This window comes from Penaeus vannamei, chromosome 26 (genome assembly GCF_042767895.1).
Source record: "Penaeus vannamei isolate JL-2024 chromosome 26, ASM4276789v1, whole genome shotgun sequence".
Classification (NCBI taxonomy): Eukaryota; Metazoa; Arthropoda; class Malacostraca; order Decapoda; family Penaeidae; genus Penaeus; species Penaeus vannamei.
This window is the reverse complement of record NC_091574.1, coordinates 20,532,867-20,545,366: the sequence shown is the minus strand read 5'-3', so window position 1 is coordinate 20,545,366 and position 12,500 is coordinate 20,532,867. Positions and strand designations below refer to the sequence as shown.

Genomic DNA, 12,500 nt, shown 5'->3' with positions numbered 1-12,500 from the left:
CCATCCCCTTGGAAACTCCCTCCTGCCCCTCCTCCCTCTTTTCTTCTTCCAACCTTCCTTTCCCTTACTTACGTACACATCCATACATATTCCTCCTCCTCCTCCTTCCCATCACTTTTCGAATTTTCTTCTCAAAGTCTTTCCTCCTCCTCCCTCCCTTCCTTTTCTTCCTACTCCTCCTTCCTTTCCTTTTCCTTTTCCTCCTTTTGCCCTACTCACCCACCTCCCCTTTCCCTATTCCTCCTCCTCTTTTCCTTCCCCTCCTCCTCCTCCTCCACATCCTCTTTTCCTTCTCCTCCTCCTTTCCTCCTCCTACTCCTCCTCTTTCCCTTCTCCTCCTCTTCCTCCACCCCATCTTAACTTTCTCTGCTTCCTCTTTCTCCTCCCCCTCCTTTTCTTCATCCTTATCCTCTTTACCTTTTCTTCCTCCTCGACTTCCTCTTACCCTTATCCTCCTCCTCCACCTCCTCTTTCCCTTCTCCTTCTCTTTTTCTTCTAATCCTCCTCCTCTTCTTCCCCTTACCATTCTCCTCCTCCTCCCCCACCTTCTTTTTCCCTTTTCCTCCTCTTTCCCTTCTCCTTCTCTCTCTCTTCTAATCTTCCTCCTCTTATCATTCTTCTCCTCTACCTTCTTTTTCCCTTTTCCTCCTCCTCTGGCCCTTCTCCAGTTCCTCCTCCACCTTCTCTTTCCCTTCTCTTACTCCTCCTCTTTATCATTTAACCCTTCTCCTACTTCTCCTCCTTTTCCCTTCTCCTCCTCTTTTCCTTCTACTCCTCCTTTTACTCTTCTCCATCTCCTCCTCCAACTTTCTTTTTCCGTTCTCCTCCTCCACCACCTCCTCCTTTCCTTCTCCTTTACCTCTTCTTTCCTTCCTGCACTTCCCCTTTCCCTTTTCCTTCTCCACCACCTCCTCTCCTCCCCCCCTTTGTACTCCCTTTTCTTTTTCTCCTCCTCCTCTTTTCCCTTCTTCTCCCTTCCTCCTCCTCTTCTTGATTTCTTATGCATTCCTCTCCTGCTGTTTTGCAAACGCAGGCAGTGACGCAAGGGGTCTTGGGGAGGGAGGGGAGGGAGGTGGGGGTTAGGGGGTTAGATCAGCTTGACGGGGGGGGAGGATGAAAGGCGCGTAACCCCAGCGAGTCTTCCGACGGTTCAGTCCCTCCGTCGAAAGGGTGCTGGTCGGTCGGCACCTCAGGTCAAGCTGAGGGAGAGACGGCAACGTGCAGGCGCCGAGGCCGTCATCATTAGCGCCCCGCAGCATACCGGTGAGTCCTGCGAGGCTGAAGGGCGAAGGGGATCATCTCCTAGCTTTGTTCTAGAATTAGATTTTTGAAGTTGTCAAAGAAAACGGGATTCAGGAGCTCTTAAAAAACCGCTTCCATTCACCCAAATTTACAGAATAGCATTCCTAACAAACAACATAGTAAAATTTCAAAGCAAGTGGATGAACCGTAAGTGAGATATGAGCCCAAACAGGCTTAGGCGATGACCCCCTTGATTTTAGAGTAGGGTGGGAAGATTCTGATAGAACACCTTGTCTCGGCGTTCCTTCACTCATTTATATTCCACAAATGCAATATTTTGGTACAGTTTGTTTATAAAAATGGCAAAACCAAGTGATAGCGAGGCAGCATTCTCCCCTCTTTCTACACACCTGTCAATCCTTTTTTTAAAACATCTATGGATAGCAGAAACCGTGCAACATTATATTCTTCATTATAGAATATATAGGTGTTTCATCATTGTTTGTGTGTGTGTGTGTGTGTGTGTGTGTGTGTGTGTGTGTGTATGTGTGTATGTGTGTATGTGTGTGTGTGTGTGTGTGTGTGTGTGTGTGTGTGTGTGTGTGTGTGTGTGTGTGTGTGTGTGTGTGTGTGTGTGTGCGTGCGTGTGTGTTGGCGTTTCTATAAGGAGACGCATCCCCATTCGAACAGCGTAGCGAAAAATACCTGTTATTAAATAGATGGTTCCAAGGAAGGTGAAAAGCAGAAGCCTAAGAACCGATTCCCAAAGCACGATATTCCCGATGTATGATATATGATATCAAGAAAAGATTTATGCTATATATATATATATATATATATATATATATATATATATATATATATATATATATATATATATATATATATATATATATATATTTTTTTTTTTTTTTTTTTTTTTTTTTTTTTTTTTGTCAATACACGTTGGTTTACTGCATATGCGTGTGTGTAGGTAAAACTGGCATACGTGTCCTATATGACAAAATCTAACTTATATGCTATCTCGATATGAATGTTAGCTAATAAAGTACTATATATATATATATATATTTTTTTTTTTGTCAGATTCAAACGCAGACTCCAATATGCTTATCTGCAATCATTTTAGAATGCAAACCCGTGGCAGGCGAAACCGAAAGAACGGCGGTGGCGTCCATCTTGAAGAAAATGTCAACTTTGCTGTCTCGTTTTCACATGGTATTTCCCATGTCATTAGGACGTCCTAGACCAGAGTTTCTTTCGCATTTATCATACATTAGCAATGGCCGCGAAATAGATATTCAGGAATTTATGAATATCCTCTAAACTAAGTTTCGGATGAACAAACAAACAATCCATGCTTTTTTTTTTTTTTAAGATAATGTATCAAAAATCAGATTTTTTATGTAAAGGTGTGATATGCTAATTTCATCTACACCTACGCGTATACTGCATTACATTGCATTTACAAATAGAAGGGAAAAATACGTAAATGACAAATAACAGTAGAAAAAAGAAAGCAAGATTTTTTTTATTGCATCAGCTATACATATGTATTTGGAATCGGTTCTTGGATTTTTTCGATTCCCCTCCTTGGAACCAGCCAGCGAGTAGTTGTTTGAGTGGAACGAGCAAACGCGCATTTTCTGGCTCAGCTGTTCGAATGTGAATACGACTCTTCAAAGAAACGCCAAGAATTGTGGCACAAGAAGAGCTAACTATACATACTTTTTCGTAACATCAAGGATGACTTCGTATTTCCATAGACGCTGCACACACACACACAAACACACATTGATATCAATACAAATTCGACAATTTATTTTTATTATACTATGAGAAAATGACAAATTTCCTATAAATTTTATATATTTTTAAAACTATAATACTGTACATTCAACAGTTATAGGGTATATATTTCAACCGACTGTAGGCACAGTGTGTGACGTCATAGATTGCTGGTTGGCAGGCGCAAAGGTTGCGATGAAACTGTCCTCCACCTCAATCTATCCACAACTTTGTGGGAATAACACCAAGAACTTGTATAAAATCGGACGACTCTCTCTCTCTCTTTCTCTTCTAACAAGCGAGCAAGAAAAAGAATGCAGTTTATGTAGTTTATCTAGATGTCATAGATTGATACACTATATATTAGTGTCCTATGCTTCAGACACATAGAAATGTAGAGATAACAGGTTGTATGGATAATTAGTTACTCCTGCTGAGACTATAATGTCTCCTACTTTGCTGTTGATGACTGGCGTATGTTAGGCATCATTCTCTTAAACCCCACATAAACATTCCACTCAACAATTGATTCATCTCTTCTCCGGGACTTTAATTATATAGATTAATTATATACAGCAACCCAAACCACAACCAACACAATCAGTCAAACTAAAAACAACACAAATACACCGCAGACACACAGATGACCTTACAGACTCCGAGGTCGATGATCAGCACGCTACAAACGTCTAAACAGACAAATGGCCCACGAAATAACACGAGGTACAATAAAATGGATCTACACAAACACCAACATACCAAACACGCATCCACGAACAAAAAATCACTCTACACCCATACGAAGGCAGCATGTTCGTCCAGCCGAACATGATTGAAAAGATCAAACAAAACCTGGAACACATTCAAATTGGCTGGTACAACACATCCAAATAACACCATGGCTGCACCGCACAACAACACACCATCATTCAACATAACGTACTCACATGGACATACAGACAAAGACAAGAACTCTGCAATCACTACAGACGACACGACCCCGACATCATACTCATCAACCCACACTCACTCAAACATCCACACAGTAAAAATATTCAGCTACACAACATACACATCCAACAAACGAAGTCAGCAACGGCGTAGCCATCGCTGTCAAACAACACAACCTACAAAATACTCGACAGCTTCACCTCAGAACTCATAGCCATTGAAATGGACACACCTCAAGGACCCATCGTCATCGCCACCCCCTGCGTCCCTCCACGCAGACCCTACTTTGACCAACCAGACAGAAAACCAACATACATAAAGGGAGACTTCAACACACGTCACAGACTTTTCGGATACACAGACACAAATGCCGTCGGAAGAGGCCTCGCCTCACTCAACTCCGACGGCAGACTCACCCACCTCGGCCCACACGCACCCACATACATACGTCACAACAACTCCACCAGACACAGTTCTAACTAACACACAAGCAAAGCTGACCTACCACATCACCACAGACGATGTAACTCCCAGCGATCACCTCCCCGTAATACTTACACTCTCCACAATCACCCGAACACACAAAACCACTCCAGATCTCGAGGGGCAACCCACATACACCGGAGACCACCTCCTTAACCAGTGCTACGCAGGCATACAGACCGCCCGTGAGGCAACCATTCCTAAAACAACATTCAAAACGCTCCTACACTACAAAGAAACACATCGTCTGAAATACTCAAAATACTATACAGACACCTTCGGGACCTTGCTGAAACACGGGGTTGGAACACCGAACTACGCTCACGATAGAGAAATTCAAAGACCAACTGACCAACGAAACAAAACACATGAGTAACCAACACTGATAAACACTCACACGAGAACTGTGCAACAAGTTAAAAGATCCTAGTCTTCTGGCTGAAGCACAAACGACGCATCGGATCGAACAGACTCACATACATATATAACATCAACAGACAAAAGATAGACACTGACAACAGAACTTCCAAATCTCCCCTGCTGAAAGCAGGACATTCGACCCAGACACAGAAACCGAGGTCCCACAAACACTACAACAACTGCAATACTTAATTCTTAATTCACAAACAATATCACTCTTCACACTCACCAGACGACCCACACCAGAAGCCATGAGACACACTCACACACGAACAAATAACACAACACCAGGAGTCAGCAACATCAACAAAATCATCATGCAACACCTCCCACCTATCATGCTTGCCAGACTTCGTCACATTTTCAAATATAAAATAATACAACTTCAACTGCCTCCACATCTCACACGTCTCTTATGCAACTTCCTGGACCCGGATTCACTAACGCACTTACGATGGTAAAATCACTGGTACCTATATTTACCATGGTAACCAGACAGCGGTGGTATTCACCAACAACTTGACATCGAGTTACCATGGTAAATTTTACCAGTGGTCAGAGCACTGGTAACTTCTGGGAAGACGATGTCATCACGTGTTATCTCGTCCAAAAATCAATATTTAAGCAAAGTTTTGGGTTTGCTTTTACACCTGATGTAACTAATATGATGGCAAACACATATCGCGATAAGGACATAATGAAGAAATGCAAATTTCACATGAAACTAGCAAGAATAAAATCCACACAAATTCTCGTAAAAATATAGGTCTATATTATACTAGAATGTATAGAATCGATAGATAAGTGAACTAACGAATTCTCCTCTGACATAATTATTACAAATGATATAGAAAAAACTACCTTACATGTAAACTGGCAATACCAAAGCTAAACGAGAATAGCAATTTCTGTCTGTCAGAATTTTGACAATAAACTCCAAAGTACATGGGCAAGAATAAGCTTGAAATATTTCCTTTGATGATAGATAGCGATTACTAAAAATTTTGGATCGGTTCTTTATTTAAAAATAATGAGAAATAGATAAATAAAAAAAACTGCTCGGACAAATATTAGTAATATATTAATAATATTTATTAATAATATATTAATAAAAGTGTTTGTATTGGTCCCTATTTATACAGTAAATATATATCTCACATGATGGATATGATAAAACAAATATACTCATTGTGCTTAAATAGTGTTTTAGCTAAGAAGATTATTTAAACAATCTCGCTGTCTGTTTACATGTTACATGATTGGTCGAAGGAACCTAAAATGTATGGCGCTCGCTGATTGGTGGAATTGTTTTACTAGAGCCCTCTGTTGGCAACCTTTAGAATGAGTTGATTTACGATTGTAACTCACCATATCCAAATTACCATTTCTTCATGAATCCCGCCTTGACATCGCTGGTAAATGCAATGGTAAATGGCCGCTGGTAAATGCGTTACGACAGATCGGCCAACATCCGGCTTGGGTCTTATCTCGGTCCCCCAATCCACCCCAGAAGTGGAGTTCCACAGGGCTCTCACCAACCCTCTACACCCTCTACACCGCCTCATTACCACCCCCAGCACCGTGCAAGTACACAGCATACGCAGACGACATAACACAAATCATCACGCACCCCAAATCCAAAAACATCATGAAAGCAGCCACACAAACATTCAACAAATGGAAGATACAAACACTAACAAATTCACCATCATACCACAGGCTCGATACAACCCACCTCCAGCCACAATAAACAACAAAGACATGCCATACGCAAACACAGGAAACATGTTAGGCCTGCACTTCAGCAAACACGGGATCTCTACACACGCACAACACAATAATCCAAGCACGCACAGCTCTCAACAACATCAGCCGCTTCTCATACAGCTCAACACAAAGAAAATTCAAACTACAAAACTACTGCAAGACCAATCCTCGAATACACGCCCATACCACTGATTGCAATCTCTAAAACACAAAAGCACAGGATGCAACCCATACAAAACAAAACACTATACTGGATACACATCACAATACAGGACAGAATACACCACGGATTCACTGCACAGTCACTACACTGAACATACAACATGGAGCCACTGAAAATACGCATACACACACTCTGCAAGCGAGCCTGGGATCGCACACAGCACATAGACAACACTAACTATGATGACATCGTAGCCGACCCCCGCAACCTGCAGAGCAGCATACTTCCCCCAGGTTGGGTCAAGGTCCACAGCCTGTCCTCTCGCCCTCACCATCAGCAGCTTCTCGACGACGCATACCGAGACGTGATTGGTTGACCAAGGCCTTGGCCGACGGGTGAGTCGTCCCGGCTCTCCCCAGCACACCAGCCATACTTGTGAGCACTCACACCCACACACAAAAGCTCCTTAAAGAGATGATTGACACCAGCCTATGGCTTTCCCCGCGCCACGAGTCGCGGCCTTGCCCCACCGCACGATCTCGCGGGGTACGGCCGCGCGGTGAACACGCGAGTCTGCGATGGCGCTGGGCCCCTCGATCCTTTTCCTCTTTCAACAAACCCACTCCAACTATTACCCCGCAGGCTGGGTGAAGCCCCGGCTCCTTCTTCTCCTGAAATTCTTTTCCTCCTCCTTATCCTTCTCCTATCCCCACTCTTCTTTCCCCCCCTCTTCTTTACATTTTAGTCATTTAGCCTATGGCGGATTCCAATCCATTGCCATAACATTATACAAACACACACGCGCGAACCACTCATGGTGGCCCAGGACACTCCCGCTCGTGAATGGAGATCCCCCTGAACCCCTCCTCATACGTTAATATTATGTTATGTTTTGTATTTGTTTGTTCGTTTAAATGTTACTGTTTTCAACGCGAGTCAGGTACACCATCACCGCACCTCACAAGCTGGGCAGGGGAGGAGCCTCCGGTCCGACCACGCCCACTTAGTACGTGTGCTCGGGACGGGGAACGACTTCCACGCCCAGAAAGTAATCTCATAGCATTGCGCATGATGAGGTTCATACCTGGGCGAGGAAGGGACCCCGGATGTCATCCACGCACAGACAGTAGTCGTCATGCCCACACATCATCCCACCGCATACCATTCTGTTCTTTATTTTTCTTTTTGTTAACCCGAGTTACCGTGTCAGAACTCTATCTTTTGACCATCATATCACTATCTTTTATAACAATTACTTCTCTCCTTTGCACTCTTACTTTACCTCTTATATATTTCAGATTAAGTTACGTTCACGTTTATTTTTCGATAAAACACAAAAATGGAAATAGAAAACAAAAATGTTTTGTTATTTTTATGTTTCTATGTTTATGTTCTTCCGTTCTATTCTGTTTGTTTTTCTGTTTCTATCACAAAACAAATAATGTAAAACATAAAAAAACAAACCAAAGAAGAGATTACTTAAGATCTTACTTTAAACAATATATTCAATGATTAACCACCAGCACCGCAATAGTAACAGTATATAACCTAAAGGTAACTTAACAACGGATACCTCATTGCATAACAACACAAATGCATATGGCACACCATACACAACACTCACGACTCACTATCATATTGCACAACATACTACACTGGACAACAGCACGCAAGAACGAACTCTGCGACACGTACAGAAAACACGACCCACACATCCTACTCATAAACAGTCTAACAAATCACACGAACCAAACGATGGCGTAGCAATAGCGATCAAAAACAACATTCACCACAAAATCATCAATAACTTCCACTCTGATCCTCTGGCAGTCGAAATAAACACACCATTTACAACACTCTACTTACCTCCACGAAGTTTCTTTTGATTAAAATAGATAAAACAAATCTTAAAACCCGTATGTATCAAAATCTAAATATAAATTAATGTTGTTAAATAAGTTCAAATGAAAATCCATAAAAAATAATCATTGTGTAAAAGGAACCAATGTCAAAATCACTTAAATACTTTAAATGAAACACATGAATAAGCCAAATTAAGAAGTAAAATTTAAAATGATTAAGATACAGACTTAAAGCGTTTTAAGCAGGGGAGCGCTTGGGCAAGAATTCTTGCCGATAGGCCAAGCGCTGTACCATTCCCTGCTTGAAACGCTTTCCAAGGAAGGCAGGTCCTGTTCAGTGATGCCAGACATGTGGAAGTGTCTTTTTTATAAAGTACAAATCATAACAGTCCTTGATGAGCATAGAAATATCAAAATAACACACAAAATATACATACTTGGGTTTTATAAGCAATATTCCCACCAACAATCTCGGAAAGAGATTACTTATGCACAAGTCGAGGGTGGAGTTTATTTCACTGGCGGTTGGTAACAGTTTGAGCGCGCAATTCAAAACAACTGACAAGCTAGCACAGCATCAAGATGGCAGAGAAAATCTACCCAAACATCTTAACAAAGCGCAATATTTTCTCCTATATTCATATAAAGTGCCTCTAAAACAATGACACACTTCCGATTGACAGCCCTTTCATTCTGACGCGTTATCAAAACAAATGAACTTCATTGAATTAAATAAAATATAGGCCTACCTATTCACATATATCCGATTTTATGAGGTTAAATATAACAAATCATCGAATACAATATCAACAGAAGAATGTTGCTAGAATTTCTCAGACTTTTTCACTTGAAATATTCGTTATTTCATAGAATAGCAAATATAGTCTCGATTTAGAGAGACGAGGAGTTTAACAATAAGAGGTAAACTGTTCGTCTTATAATAATTTATTATCTATAAGTTAAACACTTTTTATTCCCATAATCTCCTTTCATTTTCAGTTCATTTCAATTTCTTTGAATATAATATGATATTAAGAAAATTACAGAATCAGATACCGTGAAATAATTATTTATCTGATAAGATATTAAGCGGAGTTCCTGGCCAACGCCCGCATTCGAAGGGTCGTGACTAGTACGGTACGCGACCGACCGACGAAGAAATAGGCCCTCTTCAGTTGTTTCTTTTGTTGGACCATATGACATTTCTGACACAAAAGCAACAGGCAACTGTATACCTGCTTTATTTTAATTTAATGGATAGTGCTTGAGGGCACTTGTGATAAAGTCCGGGTGAAGTGGATCCGGGAATGGTTTGTCTGTAAATATAAATTATGATAAATCAATTTACTACAAAAAAGGAATAAAATGAAAATAATAGAGTTGCTTTTGCGCTTTTTAAAATATATGATTACTGCCAAAACCTAATGTCGATAATGTTGGTCTTGTTTGGCCTTGATAGGTAGTGTAGATAGACAAGAGTTTGAAAGTAATTATCTGTCTCTGGAATTTGAAAAGGTGTAATATATTAATATGTAGATCAATAAAATGTTCTGAGATGTAAACATTTTCCACCAGGCGCCCAAGCACTCCCATCAGCGTTCATGCATTTCATGGCCTGTAGGCCTATCCATCGCTTCCATTATTCAGGTTTCTTTTCGCGATCTGTTAATATATGAAAGGTTAAACCTTTCTTTCCCATCATGCTGTGGTTCGAACAACCAACGGCAACACAGCTCCTCGGCATTTTCATGCAAATAAACAAAATTATCGGAAAAATTCAGCGACTTTGTAAGCAAAGCGCAGTGATTTTTCGAACGAACGAGGGTTTGTTTTCACCAAGTGCTCGTTGCTAGGGGCGGTTGCTAGGCGTTACCGAATCGGTCTATTTTGCGAAGACGATCACTGCAAGTGGAGAGGGTCCTGGCGTGGAAAAGGGCGGCTTTGTTGCAAGGAGAGTCATACACACTCTTTCTCTCCCTCTCTCACGGATTAGTGTTTCAATTCGCTCTTCCTCTCCACCGCTCCTTCGCTTCCTCCTTCTCTCCAAAACTATATAAACAAGAAAACGTAAACATCAAGGAACATCATTTATCAAACAAATATTAGATTCACATTCTTTATGCATTCCAAACTCGTAATGTAAATTAAATTCCATCGCAGAATCGAACTCAAAATTATGACTCAGAAACAACTTATTTTCACTTGTTCTGAATTTTTGAGTGACTGATAACTGTACACAAGATTTATTACTTCTATAAGTCTTTTTCTCAATACTTAAACGCAAAAGGGTGATAACAAAGATACATAGATGAATTTGTTCATTCTACCATTAGCTAGAATCACAATTCATTATTAATATCCTTCTTCTCTCTTCGTTTTTTTTAAAGATTTCTGCTTTCTTCCGCCTTGCTACTCATTTCGCAATCTACGAAACCGCAAGTCAAAGGTTAAAGTGTATTTTCTGTAGTTTATTTTTGTCACCTATTGGTGGTTTGAGTCTGTTGCTATACATGGTTCCTCGAGTTTTTGTTTTTAATTTTGTTTTTATTGGAGGAAAAATTAAGACGTATCGAACATAACAAAGTTGCCAATCAATATTTTCAAGCCAACCTTTGTAATTTGGAGCACAGTACGACTGTTTAGCATCACGTGAGTTTGGGTTCGCTGAAACATTTCGAATCAAAATTATGACCTATTGGCCTTGGGCAATGATAAAAAACATATCGTCAAAATGTGGACTACCACTGTTTATACTGTAGGTTAATAATGCTAAATGCTCGCATGCATCACCAAAGGCGTTTTAAGCATTTTCTTGCCTAAAATCTCGAGCCTTTTTCTTCTTTCTTGTTTTCTCAAGCGACCCCCGTAGATGGCTAGACTTGCCAAGTGGTGTACCGTCACCATGGCAACTGCGTCATTCGCGTACCGTACTGTTTACAAGTCTTCGAATGCGGGGGCTGGCCAAAAACACCGATTAATATTTATATATTTGTTTATTATTATTATTCGTTTTTTTTACGGTATTTATTTTTTCCATAAAATCATATTCAGAGAAATTGAACGTAACTGAAAGCGAAAGGAGATAATGGAGATTATGGGAATGAAAAGTTTTTGGTAATTTTCTATATTACGTCCGCCGCTCAGACATCGACGATTTTGGATTCCTAGCATTGTCCACATTGCAAATATATAGTTTTTATTGCGCGGAAACCCCCCTATAGCGACAAACTTGGCCCCGATAGCAGGGGAGGGCATGAAAGGTTCCAGGGAAATAATAATTTAACCCACTGTGAAAATGACCATGGTTATACACATGACTTTCCATTGCAGGGGGACTGGCGCCCCCCAACCCCCGCCGAGGAAACAAAACATCCACCACGTATTCACGGCAGGCTAGATCGTTACACAATTATCGTCGAATTCGGAGTGACGGACGTAATATTACAATCACCTCATAACATTCCCTCTGAATCAGCATGCTAACCTTGACATAATCAGCATTGTATACAAAGACGATTGTAGTATAATCAGGATGAGCAGGGTATACCATGAACCTCGTCGGCGGGTTTTGCGCCTCTCTCGATGTTACACCGATGGCCTCGGATGTTGGAGTGGAATGACATATGTACACTAGTAAGACGTATATTAGCGTCAGCCAATAGATGGCAGTTATTATCCCATATAGTTAATGAAGTGACTGTGTCGCCATCTGTTGTATAAGAACGTAGCCTCAAGGTCGAGTTTCCCGTCCTCTGGAACCACGATATTCGTATTCCTAACCGAAATAACCGCCGCGTTCGATACTCCGCCATAGCCGCCGCGAT

General features: G+C 41.0%; 1 long non-coding RNA gene across 1 annotated transcript in view; it reads left to right on the top strand.

Moving 5' to 3' along the window:
* The first annotated feature begins 1,099 nt into the window (after positions 1-1,099).
* Positions 1,100-12,500, top strand: part of LOC138866719 (uncharacterized) — a 15,281-nt gene continuing 3,880 nt past the window's right edge. The window contains exon 1 of the long non-coding RNA XR_011399642.1: positions 1,100-1,263. This is a non-coding gene — a long non-coding RNA (uncharacterized lncRNA). The remainder of the gene's footprint in view (positions 1,264-12,500) is intronic.